Below are 24389 nucleotides of genomic sequence, written 5' to 3'. Positions count from 1 at the left end.
TGATATAAAAAGAATTTAACCACGGCCTCCTTGCATCCCCAAGAAATAACTTCTGCGACGTTAAGTGAACTTCAACAGATTGAGTTTTCACAGGTGTCTCTCCGTGATAAAGTTGAAATTAAGAAAATAGGCTGTTCAACGCCTGATATTCAAATATCTTAGCCCGACATTAGCAACAACAAAGTGTATACTCGTAGCTTTAATAGTACCAACGGAAAAGTTGGCTTTGCGGCTGTGAACTAAAAAAGGCATTGTTCTGCTTTCCTTGTTTGTTGTTAGAGAGTGATGTAACGTGGACAAAAGATAGTTTCAGAACTATTAGCAAAATGAAAGATAGAACTGAAAAGCATGAGATGTCAAAGAAGCACGTTGACAATGTAGTTTCCCTATCAATTTTGGGGACCATAAATATTAAAGAAAAACTTAGTGAGACGTACAGACTTTCAATCAATCATCATAACATGAATGTTAAGAAGAACTGTGAAATTTTATCTAAAATAAGAGATCGTATTTTCTTTTGTGGGAACTTTGAAACTCCCTTACGAGGACATGATGAAAAAGATGATTCAATAAATCCAGGTGTATTTAGAGGATTATAAAATTTCGCATCTAAATTAGATCCAGATTTAAAGAATCACTAAGAAACCAGTAGTGTCTTCAAAGGTGTTTCCAAGACCATTCAGAATGACATACTTGACTGTCTTTTACAAATATACCGTGATGAAATAAGGGCAGAAATTAGCAAAGCTTCCTTTGTAGCTGTCATGGCTGACAATACAACAGATGTGTCTGAACATACACAAATCATCATTGTTTTACGGTACGTCTTGGATGAAAAAATACTTGAACGCTTTTGAGGATTCTTTATTCCAGAAAACCAAACCGCTGATGGGATATCAAAATCTATTCTACAACAATTAGATAAAATCCTTCAAGGGAATCGCCAAAAACTGAAAGCTGAGACATTTGATGATGCAAATGTCATGAAAGGCAAAAAAGCTGATGTTCAGGTGAAAATAAAAGCAGTTTATAGTAATGCACATTTCACTCACTGTTATGCGCATCAACTTAATTTAATAATGAGGAATGCAGCAAGCATTACATGAAATGCTAGAATATTTATCTCTAACATTTTGGCTAGTCCGACTTTCTTTTCTAGATCACCACAGCGTCTGTCCATTCTCAAGAAGCATCTGGATGTAAGCATTCCACATCCATCTGCCACAAGGTGGAACTTTAACATAGAGTTCATGAAAATATTCAAGCATTTAAAAACTTCACTGAAATTCAGTCAACATCATATGTAGATGAGACCGTTGCAGAAGCGACAGGAATTCTGAAATATTTGAACGATGAAAATTTCATATTTTGGTTTGAGCTATTTCATCAAATTATGTCTCATGTTGAAATTATTTCTCGAAAAATTAGCATATATAAAGTCAATGAATACATAACAAATTTCAAAACTGCTATTTTAGAGATAAGAAACACTAAATACTATGAAAATCCTTCGCAAACACTCAAGAGCGAAGCTAAAGAACTGTGTGACTATATATCTGTTGATATAACGGACAGATATTCTTCAACTAAACATGTAATATTTGCTAAATTGTTTAACAAGAAAAGTTTTGCTAGTTTTAAGAAAAAAAAAACCTACAGAAGAGATATCCTTGACAACTGAAGCATATCCCATGATTGACAAAGAAAAGTTTGAAACTGAGCTAGAAATATTTTATAGTAGGTCAGATATCCATGAGTATTGCAAAGTAATTGATCTCCTGAAATTTATTTTGGAAAACAATTTAAACAATGTTTTTAGTGAAACCACAAAACTCATAAAAATTATCATGACAATTCCCATGACTACATCAGAGGCAGAACGGTGTTTTTCAACTCTGAAAAGAATAAAAACTTTTCTAAGGAACACCATGGGTTGCGAAAGACTAAATGCACTTGCAGGGCTTTCAATTGAAAAAAAAGTTCTTCAACAGTCATTCAGAAGTTAAGGAGAAAATTATCAATCTTTTCTCACAAATTAAAACAAGAAAAATGGAGTTTACTTTCAAATGAATGTAATAAGTAAAATATTTAAAATATTAACATCTATTTAGGATTCCTTTAAGTTATTGTATTTTTATATGTGTGCATATGCATAAATTATGTATATTTTTATGTTTGTCTTATTTTTACACACTATTAAAACATTAGATATTTTTTTAAAAACAGCACCCCCACTAATCTTAGGCACGAGCCGCCACTGAATATGTGTGTATTAATAGTGTATGTGTGTATATGTATATGTATGTACAGGAAATACCCGGGATACGGTTGGGGGTACGATGTGGAATACAATATTTTCCGGACCCTGGTTACGGTATTTGCCCCACCTTAGGATGTTATTTATAATGTTATTTGATTATATACATGTGTATTGTACTGTATATTGTTACTAATTTTGAATGCTAGATCCCGAGGTTCTATTGTGTGTGTGTGTATATATATATATATATATATATATATATACACACACAATATATATATATATATATATATATATATTATTTATATGTGTATATATATTATTTATATGTATATATATATATACACACACAATATATATATATATATATATATATATTATTTATGTGTATATATATTATTTATATGTATATATATATACACACAATATATATATATATATATATTATTTATATGTGTATATATATTATTTATATGTGTATATATATTATTTATATGTGTATATATATTATTTATATGAGTATATATATATATATTATTTATATGTGTATATATATATATTATTTATATGTGTATATATATATATTATTTATATGTGTATACATATATATATATATTATTTATATATGTGTATACATATATATATATATTATTTATATGTGTGTATATATATATATATATTATTTATATGTGTATATATATATATATTATTTATATGTGTGTATATATATATTATTTATATGTGTATATATATATTATTTATATGTGTGTATATATATATATTATTTATATGTGTGTATATATATATATTATTTATATGTGTGTATATATATATATTATTTATGTGTGTATATATATTATTTATATGTGTATATATATATTATTTATATGTATATATATATTATTTATATGTATATATATATATTATTTATATGTATATATATATTATTTATATGTATATATATATATTATTTATATGTATATATATATTATTTATATGTGTATATATATATTATTTATATGTGTATATATATATATTATTTATATATACATATATATTATTTATATATACATATATATTCTTTATATATACATATATATTCTTTATATATACATATATATTATTTATATATACATATATGTTCTTTATATATACATATATATTATTTATATATGTATATATATATTATTTATATATACGTATATATAGTTTTTATATATATGTATATATTTATTATTTATATATATGTGTATATATATTATTTCAGTATACGTATATATATATATATATATTATTTAAGTATATGTATATATATATTATTTAAGCATATATATATATATATTATTTATATATATGTATATTTATGTATATGTATTTTAAAAACCGTTTTTGTCTTGTTAACTATACTGCACAATCACCAAAATATATTGAAAGTTTACTAAATGTGTCCTAGTATTAAATCAATATTTTATAATGCATGCCATGTATCGAGGAGGGGCTCTCCCTCAGAATTTTATCTCGTCATTTCTATGAAAAATTATCCCGAATTTTTTGTTCTAAAGAAGCTCATTGGTTGATTGTTTAGGTCAACACGTAATGACCTTCCTAGGCACTCCTCTTATTTAATCATGACAAACAGCTAAATATGGTGATGAGATTATATGTGTATAATTCAGAAAAACTCCCCTATTTCTATTTTTATAAATTTACTAATACAATACAGAACTTAACTTAAGATAAGGAGCATTATATATATATATATATATATATATATATATATATATATATATATATATATATACTCGGGTTTTTTTTTTTTTTTTTTTTTATATTCAAAAGTAATGGACTAATGAATTCAACGAGGTTGTTAGATAGTGCTCAATAAAAAGAGCTGATAATACTTGTTTATTGTTATATAAACATGCTCACATCCCGCTGCTACAAATAGCCACTTGTTTCAATCAAACAACAGATATCATCAGGCAGCGACTTGACTATTCAAAAGTTCAATGAACTATTCATTGAACTTTTGAATAGTCAAGTCGCTGCCTGATGATATCTGTTGTTTGATTGAAACAAGTGGCTATTTGTAGCAGCGGGATGTGAGCATGTTTATATAACAATAAACAAGTATATATATATATATATATATATATATATATATATATATATATATATATACAGTGTTTTTTAACATGTTTTATTAACTATTTGCTCTTGTATATATACTAGCAAAAGTACCCAACGTTGACTGGGTTAAAAAACAGCCTACAGGAAATGGACTCTGATTTATGAAAGTATGATAGGTTATGAAAAGGAAGGACTGCAAAGAGATAGCTTCGAAATTGAGGGTATCAAAACCAAAGCAAAATATGATGAAAGTAAAAATAAAATAGATAAACCCCATAATTTATTATACCATACCTGTTCACACTGAAACACTTATCACAATATTCTGTGGATCTATATGAAAAAACCTTGTTAAACTTTGTGACATGTTTCCATTCTATAGCGGTCATGTGCGAACGAACACCCCATAATTTTATTATACCATATTTCTTCAAACTGAAACATAATTATCAAAGTATACTTACGCAGATGGATATGAAAAGTCTTTATTAAAGTTTTTGCCTATTTCCATTCTACGGAGGCCAGGCGCGAACGCAGACCCCACAATTTTATTATACCATCCCTATTTAAGTTCAAACATACTTATCAAAGTATTATTATGTACATCTATATCAAAAACGCTTGTAAACGTTTTTTTTTTAAATTTTAAATTTTTTATTTCCATACTTTTTGGGCCAGGTGCGAACGCAGACCCCACAATTTTAATGAACCACTGTTCTGCCAGATCAAACATACCCATTCCTGTGTCTCGATACATCTTCTATCATTATATGTTAATCAGTTTTTTAAAATAGTCAACCCTTCTTTTTCATAACCTATCATACTTTCATAAATCAGAGTCCATTTTCTGTAGGCTGTTTTTGAACCTAGTCAACGATGGGTACTTTTGCTAGTATATATATATATATATATATATATATATATATAGTTTAAAATTTTGGTAAAACTCAAAGACTTACAATTTTTTCCTAATTTTCCCATTGAAGCCGTTTCGTTAACAGTTTTATCAAAATTTCATACTATATGCCCTGCTACAATAAAGCAGATGCATTGAGCTTTATTCTTATGTAATGGTTATTCTGTTTTTTCAGTAACAGTTTTAACACATTAAATGAAAATGGTAACATTTCTAAAATAAACATTCATTGCATATATATATATATATATATATATATATATATATATATATATATATACTTTCACTACACCGATGAAGACTGAAGGATCGGTCGAAAATGATGTACCTGTAAAAAAAGTTTTTAATTTTTTTTCATAAGATTATTTTGTATTCCTGCACGTCACCAATTGAAAACGAATAAAGAAAAGTTATAAGCTTTTATACTTTTCATATTCTTTTTTATACATTTCCATTCATATATATATATATATATATATATATATATATATATATTGGCAGCAAGTCATTATTCAAGCATATCTGATTGAACACGATGGAGTTATTCTTTTTTCTGATCTTTCTAGATATCTTTTCCATTTGCCGAGCGGTCTTTTTAATTTTGGCAGGCCTATTATATATATATATATATATATATATATATATATATATATAGCCAATTAAAAAAAGAATATATATATATATATATATATATATATATATATATATATATGTATATATATATATATACTTGGGTTTTTTTTATATGCAAAAGTAATGGACTAATGAATTCAACGAGGTTGTTAGATAGTGCTCAATAAAAAGAGCTGATAATACTTGTTTATTGTTATATAAACATGCTCACATCCCGCTGCTACAAATACAAATATTCATTGAACTTTTGTATAGTCAAGTCGCTGCCTGATGATATCTGTTGTTTGATTGAAACAAGTGGCTATTTGTAGCAGCGGGATGTGAGCATGTTTATATAACAATAAACAAGTATATATACATATATATATATATATATATATACACACACATACACCAAGTCTCAAAGGAAAAGAAAAAGAAAACAACAACAACAATTGCTCCTGATGATAATTGGATGCACCAGTAGAAAGCACTTTAGAATAATATGGCTGAACAACAACTTTGGGGCGCCATATTATATAACATGCCTGATGAAATTAAAAAGACCGCTCGGTAAATAGAAAAGATATCTAGAAAGATCGGGAAAAAGAATAACTGTCGTGTTCAGTCAGACGTGCTTGAATATATAAAAACTATATATATATATTTATTATTTATATTCATGTATGTATAAATTCACTTGCCATTCCTTTTTTAAATGGTGGTATCACCTGATCGTTAAAGACAAGATACAAGCAAGGTCCACAGTGTTTTATAATTATATCGAGTCATCCAGGACAGTACTTTTCAAGACAATAACAACTTCGTGAGTGTTTGTTTTTCAGTTTTTAATTGTAACTGTTCATACAAGCACACATATACACAAACAACTACTCTTTATATATTAGATGAGCAAAACTACCTGGCGTTACCTGGGTCAAAAAATGCAACATATTTCTATTAAAGCTTCTATCTCTATACCTCTCTTTGTCCATCTCTGTATCTTTCTCTTACAAGTCTTTCTTTCTTTGCTGCCCAGTCTATTCCTCTTTAGTTTAACACACACACACACACACACACACACACACGCAACTTCTGTTCATTGTAGAGATTCCATATATGGTCCATATTGTAGCCAATGAAGTCCCACATCTCATATGACCTTGATGGAATTTTAATTTCATGCAATATGGAGAAGTAAATTAGAAGCTTTAATCCTTTCTGTTTTGTTCATTGTAGAGATTCCATACATGGTCCATATTGTAGCCAATGAAGTCCCATACCTCATATTAACTTAATAACAATAACCACCATGAAAAATTTAAAGCCTAATCAGATAAATTATTTTGGAGTTAAAAAAATATTTTCATGACTTCAAGAATGCAATATTGTGAAGTAAAGTCCAGATAAGACTTTGGCCGAACCTTACATTGTCAGGCAGAGTTATGTACTCTCATGGCTGACTTATCTTCTTGGTTGTTATTTTATCAAAATTCTAAGATAATCTCTGTGCATTTTGATGACACGTATTGCCCTATTTAAATTTAATTCTTTATACTAACGACTCACATCTTACAAAGGCCAAGAACCACTTGAGGATTAGGGTTAGTGAGATTTTCAATTGGATCATGGAACAATACTATGAAAGGATTGAGAATTATGATTAATCTATATATATATAAAAGCGAAAATGTGTGTACATATGTATGTATGTATGTTCGCTTTTTGTGTATGTCCGAGAAAGGCTTTTTTCCGAGAAGCGATCGTTCGGCTCACTCCTTGTTAAAACTTTTTATATCACGTCTAAATGATAATATCTGCGAGTTAACAACGGGGGTCGCCTGTCTATTTAATCTGCCCGAGTTTGAAAAGATAAATATTCCACATTTTTCGATCGCCGTGTGTAGATTGGGCTTTTTTATATAATAAAAGCGAAACGAAGCTAAAGACATCGTTCCCGGTGCGATCGCCGAGAACATCCAAAAGCAATCAGCTTTGATTAATGCGGAGTTTCTCCTTATATCAGACAATTGCTATTCAATTTGGACAATCCCTTTTTATCGGGAGCTGGTCCCCCCCCCAACATCTTGGGAAACAAAAAAAAATAAGATTAGCTGCCCCGCAGTAAATAAAATACTGCCCCGCAGTGAAAGTTGACCTCATTAATCATTAAGTACGGGTACCTGCCAATTCTTAATACTTAAATAAATTCAAACATGCTTCCATTACTATTTCTTGGTGGCCCAGTGGTTAACGTTGCACGTTTTTTTCACACTTTAATTTCCAATTTCGCCTCAAGGCTTCGGGTTTGATCTTTCATACGTGAAACGTTTTTTTTTTTATCCCCCCCCCCCCGACACAAACACTCGGGCAACGATTTTTTATGCTTTTGTTTTGATTTACCCAAAACCACACACACCTCCAAACACCCGGGCAACGCCGGGTACCCCCCCCCCACCGCTAGTCAATAATATGAATCTCACTTATCTGTTTAAATGTATGTATGTATGTATTTTTGTATGTTTGCCTAACTTTTCACAGAGTCGACTGATTTTCATGAGATTAGTATCATTTTGAAGCTCAACCCTTTGGATGACAAATATCGAAAAATTTGCCCAAAACATTAATTCCTTTACTTTTCTATAGGCAGGGGTCGCTTTTTTTAAAGTCATCACCTCTTTTCAATTGTCTAGCCTTAATTTAAACCTACGTCACTTCCAGTTTGGTGATGGGCGCAACAGCAAGCACGTCACTTTTTTTTTTTTACTTTCTTTTCCACCTTCACGTCACCGGTTGGTGCCTGCCTGCCTATTACAACGTTTTTTTTTTTTTTTTTTTTTTTTTTTGCTTAACACACACCTACAAACACCCATTTAAAAAAAAAATCTCTCACCAAATAAAATAATTTGGTAATCTTGCTTAACACCTAAAAAAATGAGATCTACTGCTCCCCCTCATCTAAATTCCACAATTTACATTCTTTTCTTTCTTTTTTCCCGTTAATCTCATCGATTAGAGACTTAACTTTCTAATTAAGAAAAGGTTATTTTTTACAATGTGACCCGGCATCATTTAATCCCTAAAATAATGAAGATCTACTTTTTTTTTTGGGGGGGGGGGCTAATACGCTTAAACAGCCTTTATAATAATATGAAAGAAGAAAATTTGAAAAGAAAAATTTACATTTTAGAGTGGGGGATCACTTTTCTACGTAAAATGAGCACCACATTTTGGCCATCAAGCGTTCAACAAGACATGTCACCTCTTTCAAGTTTGGCGATTGAGGGAGGGGGGAAAACATAAATACAATTTGTTTTTTTGGGGGGAGGGAGTGGGAATTATATTTGAAACATAAAATAATGATAAATTTAATTAATTTTTATGAGATCACCCTGTACTTTCACCTAACAATTTCATAAACAAACCAAACCCCAAAATATGACAAATTCAATTGGGGGGGGGGGGTTACATTAGAAACATAAAATGAGGAAAAATTTAATTTAATTGTTTTTGGAATTAATTTTCGGTAGATCTTCATTTTTTTTAGGGGTTAAAGGACCCTTGGTCACGTAAAAAAATACTACAGAATCTTTGACTGCTTTGAATTCAAACTTAAGTAAGTAGTGAAAAAAGTGCCCTTACAAAAAATAAAAAAACAAACCCACGCGTTAATGTTTATAAACATTATTTTTTTTTAGATTCACAAAATCGTGACTTTTCTTAGGACAGTGAGCAAAACAGTTCCAAAGTTACCTTCTTCCTTTCATTTGGTTTCTAGATTCGAGACTACCTACTTGGATATATATATATATATATATATATATATATATATATATATATATATATATATATATATATATATTTTTTTTTTTTGCGATCACACCGGCATTTGCTGCTTTTTTTTTTTTTTAAAATAAAAGTTGTAACGATTTATTTTTATTTATTTATTTTTTTAAGGGAGGGGGGGGGGGGTCCAGTGCTCAATATTCAGAGAATAGTTTCTTATCTTTGTATCCCATTCACCGAAATATCTGGTGGAGAGAGTATTAGGTATTTCTTTTTGGGGCGATTACATTGAAATGTTTTTATCCATTCTTTTATTTTTGAAATTTTTGTGGAGGTATCCACGTTGTCCATGATGAAAATGATTAGTATAGCAGGTGTGTTCTTAGCGGAACTTCATGTCAACCCAGGCAACGCTGGGTACATATGCTAGTATATATATATATATATATATATATATATATATATATATATATATATATATATATATACATACAACTTTAGGTCCTTCAGCTATAATCTAAACAGAAACCAAAACTTATGAAGAATTCTTGATAAAATTATTTATAAAAACAAAATATATTACTAAGGTGCCATCAGCTAAAATCGAAACCGAAACCAAGACTCGTGAAAATTTCTTGATAAAATTATTTTTTAAAAATAGATTATTGAAGTGCCTTTAGCTATAATCGAAACCAAAACTTATGAGGAATTCTTGATAAAATTATTTATAAAAAAAAATAGATGACTTAAGTTCCATCAGCTATAATCGAAACCGAACCCAAAATTATGAAGAATTCTTGTTAAAGTTATTTATTACAAGAAATGGAAGACGTAACAATTAAATGACCCGGATGTAAGCGTGACACACAAAATAACACACACTATCATATTAATATATAGATGCTAATTAATGTTTATCTCGTTTATTTATTTTGTTGTTGTTTGAATTCATGTTTTGAAACATGACATAAATTATAAATCTATGACGTCACACTAAAACTGTAATCATTTTGTTCAGGTAATGGTTTAAGCTTGGTTGTTATGACGTCAAATTGAAGATCTTAAGGTTTTCTTTCAATTTCCAATTATGTCATTCAATTTATCTGTTGGGAATTTATTTATTATTAATGTAATATTTTCCATTTTAAAAAATAATTAAGTTGTCTGATGTTTGCAGAATAAGACAAATTACACAATATATTTTTTACGTATTAAAAAAAACGCCACAGATGGGAAATTTGTAGACGGACAACAATCTGTTTCTATTCTATCACGTGCAGGGAAACTCAAATTTTTTTAACAGAATTTTTTTATAGAGTAATAATATATAATAAAAGTTATACACACACACACACACACACACACACACACACACACACACACACACACATATATTTGGTAAAACTGGTAATTAGTAAAGACTTGAAGAGAATGCTCAATACTATTGCAGAGCAAATATATATATATATATATATATATATATATATATATATATATATAGCCTCAATAGCATTTTTTTTATTTCGTTCCTAATGTAACTACGCTAGACATCGCATCCCTATTATTTTACCTAACATCTTCTCTCCCCTTTTGATGAGAAGCATTAGGCTTCGAAATACCATGATATAAAGAGTTCACACTTACCCTACACCTCATTATATGCATAACCTTATTGAATAAATGAAAACATCTGTGTGTGTATATATATATATCTATATATATATATATATATATATATATATATATATATATATATAAATGGACGTATGTATGTATGTATGTGCGTATGTTTATAGATTTGTATGTGTATATGTGTGTATGTATATATATATCTATATATCTATATATATATATATATATATATACACACACACACACACACACACATATATATATATATATATATATATATATATATATATATATATGTGTGTGTGTGTGTGTATGTGTACCGATGACCGTCTTCAGTGTCATGTCTGCTTGTGCGTGTGAATTCGCTGGCAGGACTAAAAAAGTCATTTTCGGGATCATGGACTTTCAGTGTTTGAGGGAGTGGCACTCGTCTGACAAGACGTTGCAATCATCATATATATATATATATATATATATATATATATATATATATAGTAAGTTATAAAATATATATGCCATTTTATATATATAGATGCTAATTAATAATTTAATTTAATTTATTTATTTGTTTTTTTTTGTTGTTTGAATTCATGTTTTGAAACATGACATAAATTATAAATCTATGACGTTACACTAAAACTATAATTATTTTGTTCAGGTAATGGTTTAAGCTTGGTTGTTATGACGTCAAATTGAAGATCTTAAGGTTTTCTTTCAATTTCCAATTATGTCATTCATTTTATTTGTTGGGAATTTATTTATTATTAATGTAATATTTATAAAAGGGGAATGTGCATTTCTCTCCTAATAATTACTTAAATAAACACAAGGCCAAACGAAATTGCTTTTAACAAAACAATAATAAAGGGTTTATTTAGAAAAGGCGAGATTGTATCTCAGACTGAAGAGAAAGAAAGAAAGTGTAAATGTCTGTTTAAAGGTGTTATATTTGCATATCCCTCTATATTACATGATAAAGCAGCAGCAGCTACAACAGCGTCAATAATGGCGACACTGAGAAAAATCCATTTGTCGACGCAATACACATGAGCTCACTAGATTCACACGGCAACTCCAAAACGCATTTTTTTTTCACATATACACATCAATAGAATAGCTCGCACATCACTTCAACCAAGAAAACCGCCAGATAAGGCTGTACAGCAAAAGAAAAAACCAAAATGTAAAACACAAGCACCGCAGTAAACGCAACTCAGGGAGCATTTTAACGCAAATAAGTATTACACAAAACATTGCAACAATTCTACACTGACTAGGTTACATTCACAACTTTTTCAGCTTTAAATTGATATACCACATGCATATTCCAAGGATGGAATACTGTTGCCATATCTGGGCAGGAGCTGCTAAAAACAGCATATCCTGCCTTGACAGAGTACAAAATAGACTTCGTGGCTTAGTGGGGGATGCCCTTTTCTCTACCCTGCAACCTCTCTCCCACAGAAGAGACATTGCGAGCCTATCCTTGTTTTATCGTTATTTCCATGGCAGGTGCTCATCTGAACTCCAATCTCTGGTCCCCCCTCGCCAATCTTTTACGAAAAACACCCGTCTAGCTGAGTCCACTGTGAAAAATTTTCCCCACTCTATATCTGTGCCTAAATCAAAACGCGGATTCCATGAACAAAGCTTCTTTCTTAGAACTGCACGCCTGTGGAACTCTGTTCCGTCTGCCTGCTTCCCACCGGACTACAACTTGGATGTGTTCAAGTCCAATGTTAACAAATTCCTAATGAACCGCCCCCTTAAGTAAACACTTCATCAAATCTCCACAGTAACGTAATGTACTTGCAATAACCCTTATTCCTGAGTGGCTTCCGGGCCTTGATAAGTGGTGATCACTGTGTAAAAAAAAAAAAAAAAAAAAAAAAATACAGACGATTCCCTACAATGCATTACGACACAATAGACAAAAACAGGTAAAATAGCAAAATGTAAGCTAATTATCAATTTGCCCTTTGTCTTCAATTATGTCCGCACCACCACTATAAAAACACTAGCTGTCGCGACAAAAAGTTAGTCGCCCAGAGTCACAGCAAATTTACAGCATCGGATAATTATCGGCTCTGTTGGATCCCTTCCCGACGTTAAATCCCCTCTCGTGCGCATCATCCTTAGGAACTTTGAACACTTTGTTTATTTTTACTTTCTCGTTAAGTTTAATTTTTAGAAATAAACAATTGAGAAATGAATCATTTAAAATTCCAATACATATTGTTTGTCTGGTTCCTTCTCGCCACCATACGCTTATTCATAATATAACAAAGGTGTCGTCTGCCATTAGACTGCAGTCGTCAACAAGTAGCAGTGGGAGGGGTGAGTGAGAGAGGTCTGTATAGGTCGCTTGCTGGCATCTCTCTGGCGATAAGAAGCTCAGATCCCAAAGGGCTAAAAATAGTCCTTAAGGGGGCAGCTCAAATCACTGCACCCTGCCAACCGATTGGTCAGTGTGGCCGAATCACTTTGGCACACGGGCATTGATCCGCTTATAGTAAATAGTTTGTTAACTGCTACAACACCCCCTGCTTAGGCGAAAAGCCGATGAAGAAAAATAAAAAGGTAGCAGTCTTTAGAAAAATACAGAACACAAGGCAACGTAATGTCTGGAAGTTTATGTTGCCGAAGAAAGAATATATAAAGGGGTATGAGAATAGAAAGTTCCAGTTATAATTTCTTTTTTTTGTTTTTATTTTTATAAAAAAACATAAACCGAATTTACAGGGGCTTAAATATACAAAGTTTTGCATAATTTTTTGGGCCAATGAACACAGCGGCCACTATGTGTAGTAGTGACATAGTTGTCATTTTCAGTATTCACTTCAGGTGTTTGCTGTGTGAATGTAGGTGGGATATGTGTGTCTTGTGTTTCTAAATCAAGAAAAGCTTTTTTCACTTTGTCAACAGATACTGTTTCTTTTTTGCCACTAATATCCAGGGTGAAAAGTTTAGAAGTGCGTGATAACACGCGATAAGGACCAGTATAAGGCGGTGATAGAGGGGCTTTTACACAGTCTTTTCTAAGAAACACATGAGTCCATGGAGAAATGTCTTTGGGGACCAAAGATTTTATGGTCCCTAGATTTGATGGGTGGGAGCTTACTAAAGTAAGCTTGCAGTCTGTTTATAAAAAGAGCTGGATCTGACAATCCTAGTCCTATTGGGATCAGCATCTGACCTGGCAGTGATAGAGGTACTCCATAGACAAGTTCGGCTGGAGAGTATCCCAGGTCCTCTTTGATAGCTGCACGACAACCAAGAAGGACAACAGGTATGTATTCGCTCCATCGCTGTTGGTCAGGGTAAGCATGTAAGGCAGCTTTCAATTGTCGATGGAAGCGTTCTATCATCCTGTTCGAAGCTGAATGATAGCTTGTTGTTCGAATACGTTTGATCCCTAAAATCCTGGAAAGTTTCTGGAACAGGTGGAATTCAAACTGTGCTCCACGGTCTGTGGTAATTGTTGTGGGGACTCCATAGCACAATATCCAGCCCGATATAAGGGCTCACGCTACAGATTCAGCCGAAATGTCCTTTAGGGGAATAGCTTCAGGCCACCATGTGAAACGGTCTATGCAGGTCAGGAGATAGGTAAATCCTTGGCTGATTGGCCATGGTCTAACCAGATCGATGTGAACATGGCTGAACCGAGCATCTGGGGTGCTGAATGCTCCCAGGGGTGCACGGATATGGTTGTGCACCTTTGACTTCTAACAGGAAACGCAGGAACGTGTGCAGGCAGTGATGTCACGCCTCATATTAGGCCAGAAAATGTAGCTGTAATCAGCTTCACAGTGGCTTTGCGTCCGGGGTGTGCCAGATTGTGTAGTGTGTAAAAGACAGCTCTACGATGAGTCATGGGAACAAACGGTCGAGGTGAATCTGTTAAAGTGTCACATATGATCTGCGTGTCCGAAGTAGGCAGGGGCAGATACGCGAATTTGCAAATTGCGAATTCAGGTGACGACAGATCCAACGTGTCCAGACTTTGCTGGTCTAAGACCATTTGGTGTAAATCGATATCCAAACGTGATCCGCTTATAGTAAATAGTTTGTTAACTGCTACATATTTTCCATTTTTAAAAATAATTAAGATCTCTGATATTTCAGAATAGAACAAATTCCACAACATATTTTTTACGTATTAAAAAAATGCGACTGATGGGAAATTTGTGGACAGACAAAAATCTATTTCTATTCTAGCACGTTCAGGGAAATTCAATTTCTTTTTAACAGAAGAATTTCTTTAAAACGTGTTTTTAATTAATCCACTGTAGTGTCAAAATTACATCTATACGCTGGATGTTTACTTATAGGTTTTTTTATGTTTTTATTTTCGCGCTATCATAAGAATCCATGTATTATTATTCAATATTATATTAGTATTAGTATTCAATAAGTTTCCAGACTGTATGGCCACTTTTATTGAAACTCTAGTTCTCTTCAAAGTAATCTCCTCCGGCTGCAATGCACTTGTACCATTCCAACAACTTCTGGAAAGCCCCATGGAAATCCTCTTGTGTGAGCATGTCAGTGACCTGACATGCAAAATGTTTTCTTTCAAGAATGAAATGTAACAATTTACAATTCATAATAATTAATTTTAATAATTTTCTATTAATATATTAATATATAAAACAAACTTTGTGTGTGTGTGTTTGTTACCTATGGACTCGAAAACGATTAGGTCGATTTTCACACACACAGGCAAAGTTCTTTTTATATAACAGTTGAGATAGCAAAATTCAAAGACACGGCATAGTCGCGTTGACACACCGGTTCTCGCCAGATCACCAAAGTTAAGCAACGTTGGGCCTGGATAGTACCAGATGGGTGACCATTTGGGAATTCTAGGTGCTGTATGTGCTCACCGCTCATCTCGGCATTGTTTCCAGTCGTCCAGTACCTCAACTTGCCACTCGTATGCAACAATTTTGACTCAGGAGAGATGTGGTTGGGGACTGCGCAAGTCTTGCCACACAAATTTCACGCGCAGGCACCCTTACAGTGGGTATCCATAGTCTGTCAAGACTGAAGGAAACCACATATGAGATAGGTATAATCAAAACTAAACAACCACAAAACAAGAAACAAAATGAAACAATACACTTAAACACAAGAAAAAATAACATTGGAAGTCTTCTTGCAAATTCATACTAGAACTGTCCGCAAGAACCTGTGGTGGAGTGCTTAGAGTATTTGAAAAAAAAAATCAATTGTAAAAGCGATATTCTCAGTGTGGGTGACTGAAAAATACAATTGCGAATTACTTAGGACCTTTATCCAGTTATGCAGATTCCCGAGTTTGACAGACACAAACATTCCTGAGTTCAACAAGGTACATCTGAAGAAGGTCGGAGACTACATTGACCGAAATGTCATAAAAAGCACATGAGACCGGTAGTTCACAGAATCTAGATACGAACTACCTCCATGTTGTCTTATTTTTTCCGACCCTCTATGGTGAAAACGCTTTTCATGTTATGAATAATGATAATGGTGGTAACAGTCAGAGTCGCTACGGCCAATTTACAAATAATCTCTGACAACCCATTACTTGTGTACTGTCTGTAAATCCGATGTGCCTTAAATAAGTTTCCAGACTTTTTTCGTATGGGAACTTTCATTGATAGTACACACATAAAACTCTAGTCCCCTTTGAAGTAATCTCCTCCGGCTGCTATGCACTTGTTGTACAATTCTAACAACTTCCTGAAGTCCTCTTGTGTGAGTGTGTCAATGACCTTCGTCACATCTTCTTTCATTTCCTCAATTATTCTATTACGACAGCCTCTAAGATTTTCCTCGGGCTTAGGCAATAACCAAAAGTCACAGTGAGCAATGTCTGGACTATTGAGAGGATGAGAAACTGTCTTGATGTCCATCCTGGTCAAATAGTTTGTGACAAGGATGGAGTTGTAAACTGGTGCATTGTCCTGGTAGAAATGCCACTGACCCAATTTGAAGAGTGTTGGCCTCTTCCGGCAGAATCTCTTCCTGAACGCCCTTAAAACCTCAACATATTAAGTTGCTGCAAATATAATATCGTTTTTTATGTTCAACTTGAAAAGATCATAACTCCTTTCATAATAAACTTCATTAATCGAAATAAAAACCATTAGAATCGACACATTTTTGCCAAGGAGAAACAAGTCTATTTATCCCATTAGCATAAAAATCTGGAGTTCTGGAAACGATGAAGTCATTAAAGGCTGATTTTTCACGCAGGAAGTTGTCGAGATGCTTGAAAAAGTGATAATCAGTGGGCAAGAGGTACAGTGAATATGGCGGATGAGGCAGTCTAGTAGCCCAATTCGTTCAGCTTATTCAGGGTCAGTTGAGCAACATGTGGGCGAGCGTTGTTATGGAGGAGAATATGCTCCCTTCGTACTCACCAATTTCGAGCACATATGTTGGAGCTTCTGGGTCATTTTGTTAATTTGGCGGCAGTTCTTCGCCGTAATCGTTTCACCTGGATTCAAGAAGCTGTGATGGACGACACTGGCCACAGACCACCAAACAGTCACCATAACCTTTTTTTAGTTCCATTTCAGCTTTGGGAAGTGTTGTGGAGCTTCCCTGGCATTAAACCACTCTGCTGAATGTCACAGTTCTGTAGAATCACCCGTCACAATCCGCTCGTTTTTGTTGCGTAGAAGACAACTCAAAACTATGATTTTTAACCTTTTGACTTCCCTATTTGCTTTAAATAGCAAACGACTATTGAGTGGTCGACCTCGAGTTCAACAGTAACTTGTGTGGTTTTGTGAGGATCAGCTCCAATTAAGGCTTTCAAATGTTTGTTATCAACCGCAGTCAGCCGGCCACGACTGTCTTCGTCTTTGAGGCTCTTATCACTATTACGACATTTTTTGAACCACCGTTGTGCCACATGTTCGTTAGTGGTTCCTGGGCTAAACGCATCATTGATATCATCGCTGTCTTGGCAGCTTTTCTGCCTAGTTTGAACTGGAACAAGAAAATAGTGCAGAGTTGAATTTTGTCTATGCTGTTGAAAAGTCTGAAAAAATTTAATAAAAAAAAAAAATTGATTGAGAACGGTAACGAATAACACGATGCGATAGAGCGAAAAACGCGCTTCAAAATGATATATAACATGGCTATATATATCAATGAATTAATTAAAAAATCATATATAAAGTAATATGTGAGTAAACGATATTGTTTTTGCACCAACCTAATACTATTTCTTCTTGATTGTCTGTCCCCCTGGGAACTCAGTGCATGTAAATCATACTCATGCTGTCAAAAAAAGGGATCATCGTAAGTTTTCTTTTTTTTTTTCTTTCTTTTTCTTTTTTTCTTTTTTTTTTTTTTTTTACAGGGTAGTCACCACTTATCAAGGCCCAGAAGCCACTCGAGGATAAGGGTTATTGCGTGTACAGTATGTTAGTACTGGAGATTTGATAAAGTGTCTTACTTAAGGGCCGGTTCATCAGGAATTTGTTTATGTTGGACTTGAAGACATCCAGGTTGTAGTCAGGTGGGAAACAAGCAAACGGAACAGAGTTCCACAGGCGTGCATTTCTAAGAAAGAAGCTTTGATCATGGAATCTACATTTTAGTTTTTGGCACAGATAAAGAGTGGGCAAAATTTTTGACAGTGGTTCCAGCTAGATGGGTGTTTATCATGAAAGATTGGTGAGGAGAGACCAAAGATTGGAGCTTAGACGAGCACTTGCCATGGAAGTAATGATAAAACAATGACATGCTCACAACGTCTCTCCTGTGGGAGAGAGGTTGCAGGGATGAGTTTCTGGGTTGATTTGCTCTGTTTGGCCTTCTTGGGTCTGGGAGAGCCAGCATGCATCCATTGAGGACTCTGTCACTTGGTCATAGCAGTAGATTCAGCTTTCATCGCAAGTCACCAGAGCGTCAAGAACTGCAGGATGTGAATTAATCAGCTCGATCATCTCCCTGCTGTTATGACATCGTCTTTTGAGCACCCTTAGGACAAACTTTGTGTGAATCTTCCGCATATTCAGTTCCTCATGAATAATTGTGTGCACAGTTCTCACACTGACATCAAACTGTGCACTTATTATCTCTATAGACACACGGCGGACATTATCCATGAAATCCTTTATTTGGTCAATCAACTCTGGTGTTCTGACTTTCTTACTCATCCCACACCTCTCATCATCTCTCACAGACTTCCTACCTTCCTTGAATCTCCTATGCCACTCAAAAACTGATGTCCGATTCATGCAAGATGGTCCAAAAGCAGTCTGAAGCATTTCATACGTTTCTGTGGCATTTTTTTTCCAAGTTTAAAACAGAATTTTATTGCATATCGTTCTCCTAAAGTATCCTCACATCCAGGTTGCATTTTTGAAAGTCACCTGCTTTGACAATCAGGCTTTAGTAGGATGTATTCTAATTCCTGCTGTAGATGTTTATTTGAACCTGGAATCATAAAAATTGGCCAGTCATCTCATAAGATGTATAGCAATAACGTAACGAATTTTCAAGAGTCTACGACAATTTTAAATGCCTATACAAAATAAGTTTGGAAACTTATTGAAGGCACTGCATAATTTTTATATTTAAAATCAAATTTTCTGAAAAGGTGAGGACTATGTCTCACTCCACCATCTTTAAAATTCATCGCTAATTATGTCCCCCTTAACAACCTCTTCAGAAAATGAGAACAAAATAAGCCTTGTAATGGCTAGAATTTGCTATTAATCGCTAAAAACCATAAAAACAATTTTCTACGGATAAAAAGGTGCTTATGCATCTATTTTTTTAAAATAGTATTTTCAAGTTAAATTCAGCTTTTACGAAATCTTACGCTTATTAAATTGTTAGGTGAAAGTACAGAATAGTCACAAAACCCACTCCTCTTCCCATGTTAGCATGGGTATCTAAATATTAACGTTATTATTTCAGCGCGGTAACACAGATACACAAGTACTAATAAGAAAATGCTTGATCAATTTACGTGATTTTTGGAATATGACATTTTCGTTTCGTACATCATATTTTCCTGTATTATTATCATTTTAATGTGTTGAATTCTAGATTTGCACTAAAAACATCCACACTTTCTCCATTCCCCCCCTCCTTTCCTCCCGAGAAGAGATGTGTTCATTTTACGTTAAATTTATATAAGAAAGTGATCTCCCACTCGAAAATTTAAAATATTTAATTTTATAAACGTCATTCTTTATACACGTAATCGCCCTCAAAAAGTAGTTTTTTTTTTTTTTTTTTTTTTTTGGAGGAGGGGGAACTACGATGGGTAATATAGTAAAAATTTAATGTAATTAGTGGGGAGGAGGGGGAGGGCAATCCCTTTATTCGATTTCATTTAACGTGATGTTAACAATAAGTTTCATGCAACCGGAAGTAGAAACAACGTGGTCAACGTGGGTTTTTTCCTTGCAACATGTGTATAAAGCGATCTGTAAAAAAAAAAAAAAATCATACATTGTTACACAGACTGAATAATAAAGGAATACCCGAGTGTTTAGTAAAACACTGTTTTACCTATAAAGGAATACCCGAGTGTTTTACCTATAAAGGAATACCCGAGTGTTTTACCTGACTGTTATATACATATATATATGTAAGTTTTCTTTTCTTTCATATGTATCGATTTAAAAAAAAGAAAAAATGTAGGCAAGTTGCTTTTTAATTCGTGTAATTTTATCAGTAAGGCACTAAGGCAGTGAATTCCCAGAATAGATAGCAAGGAGGGGCAGTAGGTAAACATACAACGGTACTTACGTAGAGAACGATGTTTCGTCGGCAACGGCCGAGAGAACCCGTATACCGCCAGAAGGTGCCAGACGAAAACTTAGTGAAAACGCTGACAGAAAAATAACAAATCAAAATAAGTTACTTTTCTACCTAACTGGAAGTTTTTAGTGTTTTTATTCAATGTAAAAGGTTTATTCGGTTCGAAAACGACTAATACTGAACGCTGCCGGAGAAAAAAAGAAAAGATAGCCGCGATGTTTTTGAAGACGCGATAATCACTTAAAAATAAGAAATAAAACAAAATGGTGATAGAAACCCACCCAATAAATGTTGACAGTGAAATTTTTTTTTTTTTAATGTTTAAAAAAAAAAGGGTAATGTCCAAGATCAGTGCTCTGAAAAATCAAGCTACTGGAAGTGGATACGGCTAATTATGGAACCGAACGGAGTCGCGGAGCCAAGACACGAAATACGAAACCATATATTCATTTAAAAATAATTACTTTAGTTTTAACACTTGTGTTATCACGAAAAAAAAAAAAAAAACTTGTATTTTCAAATAATAAAACAAATATTTTATTTTAAAAAAAGTTCATTAATTTTAACACTAGTTTTACGACGAAACATAAATTCGAAAAAGTTGTCAAAAACAAATATATAACAAAGAAATATTACCAAAGGCAAGACTTTTCTACCAAACTGGATAATTTTCTAGTGTTTTTATTTAATGTAACATGTTTATTCAGCTGGAAAAACATACAGTGTTTACCGCTGTATTGGAAAGTTTAAAATGGAGCCCGACTCTCTCTTTTACACAGTAAGTTTGGGAAAAGGAGTTAACAATAAAAAACTAGACAAAATACTGTTAGAAACTCGCTCAATATATGTTACCGTGACATAGGCTGACATATATTCGGTGGATTTTTAACAGTATTTTGTATATCTTTTATTTTTAACTCCTTTTCCCAAACTTACCGTGTCACAGAGAGAGTCGGGCGCCATTTTTAATTTTCCAATACATCGTCGATGTATTGGAAAATTAAAAATGTATTACATCGATAAACACTGTACGTTCTCCGAGCTGAATAAACATGTTACATTAAATAAAAACATATCCGATTAGGTAGAAAAGTAATAACATTTATTTGTTATATATTTGTTTTTGATAACTTTACAGTAATACAAACCCAAAACAATTATTTAATTATATAAATTATATAAATTATATATTATATCGTTTTTCCTAATTTTTGGATATGTTATTATTTGAGACCTGGCGATTACGTAGGTACCATTTGTTTTACTTGAAATGCAATATTTTTTATCGTTATTATAATATAGAAGCCCCCCCCCCAAATCTAAACCAAAACGAAGGCCATTAAATTCGCGAAAAGGGAGATAAGTATTTGCGTTCTTGCTTGACTCTTGTAATAAATAATTTTACCAAGAATTCTTCATACGTTTTGCTTTCTGTATCGATTCTGGCTGATGGCACCAAGTCATATTTTTTATTTTTATTTTTTTTAACTTTTGAAATCGCTACTATTGGGTACACGATAGAGAATTGACACTAGAATAATATATATGAAATTGTAAAAATCAACATATTGAAACATTTTTTACGACCGGACAAGGCCGGGCGGGCGCCTCTGCTAGTATGTTAAAAAAAAAAAAAAAAAAAAAAAGCCGGCATCTTCTTTTTTTCAAAAAGGAGAAACTCCTTAAAAAATTGTGAGTATCCCGTTTTAGCTGATGTCATATTATTCCACATGACGTATTAGTTAAAAATTCCAAACACTCCTTTTTACTGAGTCAGATATAATTTATGAGTGTGCACTCACTGCCCACTGCAGTGCACACTGCACACCAGTTGGTTTTTCTATTTATAAAGTTTAGGTTTTATTGTATATTAACACTCTCAGCTAAATCATTCCTTCCTTCACCCAACCAATGAAATTTCTACTTTTTGGGGGCGATTTCATATCAACAGTAACACCCTGAAAAACTTGGCGGAAAAAAAAATAGAATTTAGACCGTGATGGGTCGGGATCAGTTTTGCATATAAATTAAACGAAAAATGACCCCCCCCCCTCTACTTCACATTTCTGGGCCATTCTAGCATTTTATGGCAGCTAACCTTTTTTTTTTTTTTTTAATGGGAAATTCTGTGTTTTTTCCCCTTGAGATGGATCAGATTTCAAGGCGATTACGCATGGTTTCATGACCTGCCGCCGCTCGGAGGTAAACAAATTCGGCGATTCTCAACCCTTGTACGACAAAAAAAAAGGGGGGGGAATTAGTTTCATTTTCTTTTGTACATCAACACGTGGTTAAAATTTAAATTAATTACGAACGTGTATCTGTTTTTATTTTAAGCACTTGCCGTTTAGTTGTACAAATAACCTCGAACTGTATTATCGCAAAAAGGGACACGTTGGGTCGGCACCGGTATATAGCTTTTTTTTTTTTTTTATTTATTTTATTTTATTTTATTTTATTTTTCTTCCTTTGAAGATTGTAATGCTGGGTATGGGGCAGCCAAACCAGCTGCCAACATTGCCCCGCTTTTTTATTGAAACCAACCGAGAGCTCTTTTTAGTATCCTCGCTGTTCCCTTAAGTGCAATTGTCTGAATCTCTTTTGCACTTGGTTCATGTAAACAGACGTGATTATTGAAAATGTAATCCTATGATTAAAATTTAGTTTAAATTATTCACGTTGTAAAAAAAAAAAAAAAAAAAAAAAAAAAATGCAAGGTGAAGTTTTTTTTGTTTTTTTTTTTATTTTTTAAACCGACATATTATTTGTATTGTAACAGTTGTTCGTTTAAAATTTTAAATTATAAAAAAAAAAACACATTTAATCATTTTAAAACTTTATCTTTCATTATTATTATTTTTTTTAACCAACGTATTATTTGTATTGTTCAATAGTTTAAATTATAAAATAAAAATTTTAAATTATAAAATAAAACACTATTAATTTATTTTTAATGCGGACTATTATTATCATCTTTCTTAGTTGTTGTTTCACGACGTTTCGGCCAACTATTCCTCTGGCCATCGTCAGGTGGTAACCGCGACAGGAATTCCGCATCTCCTAACTGCATTCTCAGTAATTACGGCCATCCATAGTTGTTGTTGTCTCACCACGTTTTTGGCCAAGTAAGCCTTAGGGTACTAATAATTTTAAAACTTTCATTACTCTATTTTTAATCAACGAATTATTTGTATTATTTAAGTACGGGCAAAAATGAGGGTAAATATCCAGATCCTCTACTACAGAACACCGACCACTCTAATTTGTTTG

The 24389-nt window shown here is 32.8% G+C and overlaps 1 protein-coding gene across 7 annotated transcripts in view; it reads left to right on the top strand.

Moving 5' to 3' along the window:
* The window catches only part of LOC145266536 (uncharacterized), a 182557-nt gene that overhangs the window by 76932 nt on the left and 81236 nt on the right, over positions 1-24389 (top strand). Inside the window, exon 1 of one of the 7 annotated variants that reach the window (XM_080122304.1) lies at positions 20718-20946. The exons of the other annotated variants lie outside the window; for them this stretch is intronic. The gene's annotated coding sequence lies outside the window, so the exon portion shown is untranslated. Of the gene's footprint in view, positions 1-20717; positions 20947-24389 lie in introns of those variants that run through there. 7 annotated transcript variants of the gene reach the window in all.

Source organism: Euprymna scolopes, chromosome 41 (genome assembly GCF_053919585.1).
Source record: "Euprymna scolopes isolate OS-2025 chromosome 41, ASM5391958v1, whole genome shotgun sequence".
Taxonomy (NCBI): domain Eukaryota; kingdom Metazoa; phylum Mollusca; class Cephalopoda; order Sepiida; family Sepiolidae; genus Euprymna; species Euprymna scolopes.
This window is presented reverse-complemented; position numbering and strand designations above follow the sequence as displayed.